General features: G+C 41.1%; 1 pseudogene; it reads right to left on the bottom strand.

The window, feature by feature from the left end:
• Window positions 1–4,932: 4,932 nt before the first annotated feature.
• LOC122488975 lies at window positions 4,933–6,342 on the bottom strand (annotated as a pseudogene).
• Window positions 6,343–7,137: the final 795 nt, after the last annotated feature.

Consider the following 7,137-nt stretch of genomic DNA (forward strand, 5'->3'; position numbering starts at 1 on the left):
TGATTGAGTCTGAATGGTGCTGTTAGTGCATTCTACTAGCTCTGAGGGTTGAAGTTGGTAAGTAAAGTGTTGTAGGACCAGCCAAACAGCACACATCTATTAAAGTACTTGACTAGTGAAGTGGGTCATCAAGTGGCTGCGAAACTCAAGTGGGGTTCCCCAGGTAGTAGTAGTCTTTTCTAACAGACTTTTTGCCACAGAAGCAGCAGTGGTCTATATACAAGGGAAAGCTTCATTCCAGTGAGAAAACATACAAACTATGACTAAAACATATTCAGATCCATGGGATGGGACAAACTGTATGAAATCTGTTTATCAAACCTCAAATGGTCCATTGGTCAATTTAAAATCCTGTAGGGCAGTGTGGGCAGGTTTCCAAGGACTGTATTTAGGACAGGCAGGACAAGCTAGATAGGCATTTCTTGCAGCCTTATTAATATTTTCCTACCAATATTTGTTCATGAGTGCTATCATTTTGTCAGTAGACCAATAGCTTAATTCTAGTACAGTGAGTGGTAAGTAGTGGAAATTTGGGAAATTTTGGTAGGGCTGGATTGTTATTTGGTCCAAGCCAGAGTTATCTCTTTTTATCAAACCAATAATTATTAGATTTCCAATATTGTTTGTTTTTTTTTTTTTTTCCTTTTCTGGGGCCAATTGTTGGGTGTCTCTGGCCAATTTTTCCAGATTATCACTTAGGAGGACATCCCTTTAGACCATGATGGAGAGTTGGTATTGGTGTCCTTGACAGAAACATTTTTGGCTGAAACCTCAGCAAGGTAGTTTCCTTTGGGGGTCGAGTCTGGAAAGCCTGGGACTCATAATAATATCCAGAGCAGCGAGCAAAAGTATGGCATCTGATACATTTTGGAGATGGGAGCCATTTTTAATTTTATCCCCAATGGAGGAGAGGAAACTTCGCTATTTCCATAACGTCTCAAAGTCATGAGCTATCCCAAACGCATACCGCCTATCTGTGTAAATATTTGCAGTTTCACCCTTGGCTAAGGTGCAAACCTGAGTAAGGGCATACAACTGAGCCTGTTGGGCCAGAGCTGCCAAAGGTAAAATTGCCACCTTGACAACTTCAAAAGGAGTTGTTGCAATAGCATACCCAGTATGATATTCACCATTTTCATCCTTTAAATAAGACTATCAGTACACCATGAAAAATCTGCATTGGTTAGAGTTTTCTGTAAATTATCACAGGGAATCAGAAGGTGATTTGTCGGCGCCAAGCAGGGGTGAGGGGTTTTATCAGCTAAAAAGGGGAGAAGGACAGCGGGGCTTAGGTTATCACAGTGAGGAAGAGTTACGTGAGTAGCAGTTGGCAAAAGGATTTCATAGAAGGTGAGATGGCCGGCCAAAAGATATTGAGGGGGTGAGTATTCAGAGGGGCTTCTGCATGGGGCGCAGGATGGTTAAAGGGGATCCTGTGATTATTTCTTCAGTGGTCTTATCCAAAAGGTCAGTGGCAGGAATGGCTCTGAGGCAAAGGGGGTCCTTGTGCCACAGAGTCCAGTCATTGGCTATAATATCCTATGAATTGATGATGGACCCCATGTTTTTGGATGAGTACTCCAAGGACATTGCCTTCCTTCTCATATACAAAGAGAAAAAAAGGGGAGTTGATGATCAAGTGTCCAAGCACGAGGGGCTTTGTCAAGCTTTTCTTTAAAGTTCCAAAAGCTATGTCAGCCCGATCTTTCCAAATAAGAAGATCAAGTTTGTCACTTTTCAGTGAAGCATATAGAGATTGAGACATAAGAGAGAAATTTGGAATTGAATTTTGAAAGTAGCCAGTTAGTCAGAGAAAACCTCATAATTGGCATGTAATTTTGCATTGGGGAAGTTCAGGATACCGTGAAGCCTCGCCGGGTCTAAATGTAGCCCCTGTTCCAAGGTCAGGTGCCCTGAATGCCAAGTCTGAGCAAAACTGCAATATTGCTTTGGAGACTATATCCCTTTAAGGCTGAAAGTTTTAACTGGTGGATGCTGTCTCCTCTGAAGAGGTTTGAGAAGAAAAGAGAAGCAAGTCATTTGCATATTGTAACAAAGTAAAATGTGCAGAAAACTTTGTCATCCAAATCAGTCTTTAAAGTTTGTGAAAAGTAAGAAAGATTCTCATTAAAACTCTGGGGCATTAGTGTTCAGGTTTATTAAGGCTCTTTCTAAGTGAAAGCAAAAAAAAAAAAAAATACTGGCTAGCCTTATCAACTAGAATACTAAAAAATACACTACATGTATCAATTAGAGTGAAAGATTTGCCTCAATGGGAATGGATGTCAGTAGTGTATAGAGGTTAGGAACAACAGAGTGCCAAGGGATAACAATGCCATTTATTGCTCACAGATCTTGAACAAAACTCCATCCAAGGCCACTGGTTTTCTCGTAGGTAAAATAGAGTAAAGTTAGAAGCAACAATGCAGGTGATAATGAGGCCCTGAGCATTGTAATCTTCTATTATGAGCTTGATGCCTTAAAAGCTTTCTTTATTTATAGATATTGATTAATTCTGGGGAGAGGTTTTCAGGGGTCTATTTGAATCTTCACGGAAGGTGCACCGTGGATTCTGCCAATATTAGTTGAAGATTTTGTCCAGAAGGAGGGTGGTAGCTGATCCAGTAGGGACAGCTTATCAGTGCCCTCAGACTCAGCTATAAAGCAAATAAAAGATGTCGAAGAGGGATTCAATTCACCTGGTTGGCTATTTTGATTACTACCATAAAATTCTAACATTATTTCCCTCTTTTGGGAGAGAGAAATTCCAGCATGATATTTTTCTAAGAATCTTGGCCCAATAAATGAATAGGGGTAGAGGGACTAAGGAGAAACGGGTGGTTATCTCTTGAAGGGCCTTGACAAAAGGGAATAGGTTCAGAGACAGGAACCTGTGGAGGGTTATTACAGACCCACACTATTTGAATCATTTTAGTACTCTGAGGCAGGGGCTGCTTTATAGCAGTGGTCCTGAGCATGGAGAATGTAGTTCCAGTGTCAAAAAGAACAGAGAGCGATTCCTCCTCAATCTGAAGAGTTGTTTCTCCTAGTCAATTAAGAGGGAGGGATTAGAAAAAAACCCTGTACTTCCTTGGAGCTCCATCATTTGGAATTAGGAGGACACTAGGAAGGCTGGCTAGAAGGTGGAAGGCATCTGGAGGGCTTAAGTTTGTAACAGTCTTTTTTCCAATGTCCTGGCTCTTTGCAATAATAGCAGAGACCTTTACATTTTTGGTTTTGTTGAGAGGCCTCCATTTGCCAGAGTTGAATAGTAAGAATTTTGGTGGACTTTCTTTTGGTTGAATCATGTAGGGTGCTGGCAAGGTGATTGGCCAAATTAAATTTGGAGTGGACCTAGTTCCCCATTCCATCCTGGTCCTTTTAACTAGAAGAGAAAGATCCCAGTGGGTTCAGCCCATTGATGAACATAGAGTTACAAGACCCCAACTGGATTCAACATTTAAAGGTAGACCAGATTTTTCTTTAAAAACAATTTGGAGGGGCACCCTAGTGGCTCAGTAGGATAAGCATCCAACTCTTGGTTTTGGCTCGGGTCATGATCTCACAGTTCGTGAGTTTGAGCCCTGCATTCGGCTCTGTGCTGACAGTTCAGAGCCTGCTGGGGATTCTCTGTCTCCCTCTTTCCTGCCCCTTCTGCACTCTCTCTCAAAATAAATAAATAAACGTAAAACAACAACAACAACAATTTGGAGCTGGCTATAATAATCATACATGGGCTCACCGGGCTTCTGGGCATAAGCCTGAATCTTATTCCAATCAGTAGGTTTGGGGAAAGCCCTAGCAACGGACTGGTGAGGTTGCTTAGCAGAAGTTGCATGAACTTGATCATATAACAAGGCAGATGGTCATGCCTTGTAGTTCTCAGACTTCTAGAGACCTTCCAAGATTGTCCCAATTGACAGTGTTCATCCAGAGTTATGCCTGGCTCTGCTGAAAAGCATGTGGACCTGATACAAAAGTGAGAAACTGGGTTGATAAGTCTCAGTAACTATGTTAAACTCCTCAGCAAATTTTTGAGGATCCTCAATCACTTTGGGAAAGTGTTTGTCACTTGTAGTTCAGCTTTAGGTAGGGACTGTCAGAAACTCGGGGTTTAGCATTTGGCTCCTCAGAGGGTCTGCCTTTAAAGGAGCAGTTGTTTTTTTTTTTTTAATTTTTTTTTGTTTTTGTTTTTTTTGAGAGAGTGCCACTGGGGGAGGCACTCTCCCCAAGAGAGAGAAGGCAGCAGAGGACCTAAAGCAGGCTCTGCATTGACAGCAGAGGGCACAATGCAGGGCTCACAAACCTGAGCCAAAGTTGGATGCTTAACTGACTGAGCCACTCAGTGCCCCTAGAATAGCAAGTTTTATAAAAACAGCCCTTAGTAAAAACTTATGGAGTGTTAAGTCAAGTTTTTGGACCAAAGTTAATTTATGTTGAATTTCACAATAAAACCAGTTTTTCTTGATGGGATTAGATGGAGACAGTGGATATTGTATAAGTTTTGTCACGGATACAAATATTACCTGTTTTTTAGAAAAATATTAAAGATAACCTAATATGCCAAAATGACTAGGTCTGTAGTTTTGCTTTGATAAAATTCCCTCAAATTTAAATGTAATTCCCAAGTAGCAATAAAGTCCACATCTCTGGATTATCTATTATTTGCACTACAGGTACCAAGAAACCATTTTCCCTGCCTAGAATAGTAACCCTTGTTATGCCTTAGAAGTGCATTTGTGAAATGTTGGTTTAATGTATACCTCATAATTTAGAATTTAATTAGGTTACCAGTTTTAATACCATCTAAATACAATATACTGACTCAATCTAGAAAGTTGGATCAAAGTTTGAAATGAAGATTCACAGTTTACCTTCCCAGGCTTGTTATTAACATTTCACATTTATACTCTTAGCTTTGACTTGTATGCCTCACAGATGAATTCAAATTTAATTATAGTTCCACTACACCATGTTAATTAGGTAGTTTTCCCAAATCTGAGAACATCAATGCTAATCTCTTCGTGATGTTTTGAGGCTTCACAGCTTAAACCCATTATAGTATTATGGAATCTATAGCTTAGGATTGTGGAGAAAGGCTTCAGAGGAGTATTTTGTTGTTGTAACAATCCAATTAAGGGACCATTTCAGGAATTGTTGGAAGGTGGGTTATTCTGTAGTAACTATGCTTCAGCTGTCATGCAGTACATCCAGAAACAATCCATTTCAACTTCTGAACATTTGGTCTGGAACACTTGTTTGATGAATTTCAGTTAAACACTTGGATACAAGCTCTTACCAGAAGGTCAAATCTCTGCCGTTTATCTTGGAATGTGTCTAAAGACATTCTATTCCTTCTGTTAACTCTACACACTTGTGTGCTTGGATCACCAGTGCAATGATAGACAATGCCAACACAGAAGGCTTGGCTTTAGAAAATATGATCCTGCAGTGGCATGCCTTAAGTTGAGCTTCTAGTCTTTCAAAATTAAGGCTATTCTTCTTTCAATGGCAAGTTCTCTTGAGTGAATGAATAGTAGAGTTGCAGAAATTGAAAGGCGATAGTAGCTTTGACTTTCCAACATACCTTCTCCGATACAATTTTTTCCATTCTCATCAAGTCTGAAACCGTGAACCTATGCTGGCTTATTCGGATCAAGTCAGTTGCCAATGGGACATTCCTTTCCTCTTCTATTGGTTTTATAGCCCAACAGAAGCAGCTCAGCCCAACACACCCAAGGTCTGTACCTTCGTTTGGGACAGGAATCTGTCCAGTAAATTCACAGCTAGAGAAAGTGTCTCTGTGTCAAAGCCAAAGAACTGAGTTAGACTAGGAAGATCTTTTACTTCAAAGTCCCTTAGCCTTGCAGTCATTCTGAGGCCGTTATCGTGTGCAGATTCAATTAGTCTCAAGCCACAGACCTTTGGCTGACATCTGCACTCCTGCTCCAACAGAGCATTCAGCTGGTGTAGCAGTTTCTGAGAGTCAGTTGTTGTCAGTACCTCTATCATCTTGACTGTGACTGTGGCTCCTCTGCGGTAACCTCCCACCCTGGGCCTGCTCTCACCTCACCCCACGATATCAAATCCGACATGCTCACGAGGCGAAGGGACTCGACGGTAAGAGGTGAGCGGCCCGGGGAGGGGGGGCCTTCTTGGGTGGAGGTCTCTGCAATGCTCCCAGACGACAGTGCCCACCACACAGTCAGCTCCTAGCCCTAAAAGAGCAGGTTTGTAATAGGTTGGGGAGAGGAAGAAATGGGTGAGGTTTGAAGAAAAAGGGAAGTTCCATGAAAAGATTAGAATGAAGAAATAGAGGGTATAAAGAATGTGGAGCCAGTGCAGGAGGAAAAAAGAGAGATGGTGTCAGGACATCTGGCATAAAATGTCTGTTGCATACCTGGAGACAAAGAAGGAGGGTGAGGTGAGCAAGAGGGTGCCTGACACAAAGAGCATGGAGGAAGGGAGAAAGGCCTCAGAAGGTTTTTGTCTTCCATTAATTGTTCACCTTGGTTAATTTGTAAATGGTATTTTGTAAAGAGGTGTTAGAATCCTGAAAATGTCTGGAAGCCTCAGGTTACAAGTTAAAATAGGCATTATTATTATTTTTATTATTATTATTATCATTTCATTTAGAGCCATGGCAATTTAGTTCTGAAAAAAAACGTTTGGGGAGATTGAAAGTTCCCTGTAGTAGCCATTGTGGTTTAAATTATCTTTAGCTAAATTGGCCCATGTAATTAAAAATGTTCATGAGGAGGGCCATAGGGTTTAAACCGTAGGGTTTAAAACTAAGTGAGGGTCCCAGAAAAATGGCTCTCCTGAGACAGTTTAGAGGATTGGGATTTCATTACTCAAAACCAAGGTTCAACAAAACAAAAAACTCACCAGAAAAGACAAAGCTTTCACAAAAACAGAAAAGATAAAGCTTTTAAGCAGATCCCAGATTACGCCTGGAGAGCTCAAAACACATAGAGAGTGGGTCTTTAATCCAGGAGAAAACTTACCTCAAACTCCAGCATCAACCAAAAAGCAGTGAGAGCTCACTGGGTTCAGTGGGTACCACCACCTGTTTCTCACCAGCCTTGGAGTTGCTGGGGTTCTTCTCTGGATCCTACTCATCTGACACCAAGTAAT

The sequence above is a fragment of the Prionailurus bengalensis genome, chromosome B2 (genome assembly GCF_016509475.1).
Source record: "Prionailurus bengalensis isolate Pbe53 chromosome B2, Fcat_Pben_1.1_paternal_pri, whole genome shotgun sequence".
NCBI classification, from domain to species: domain Eukaryota; kingdom Metazoa; phylum Chordata; class Mammalia; order Carnivora; family Felidae; genus Prionailurus; species Prionailurus bengalensis.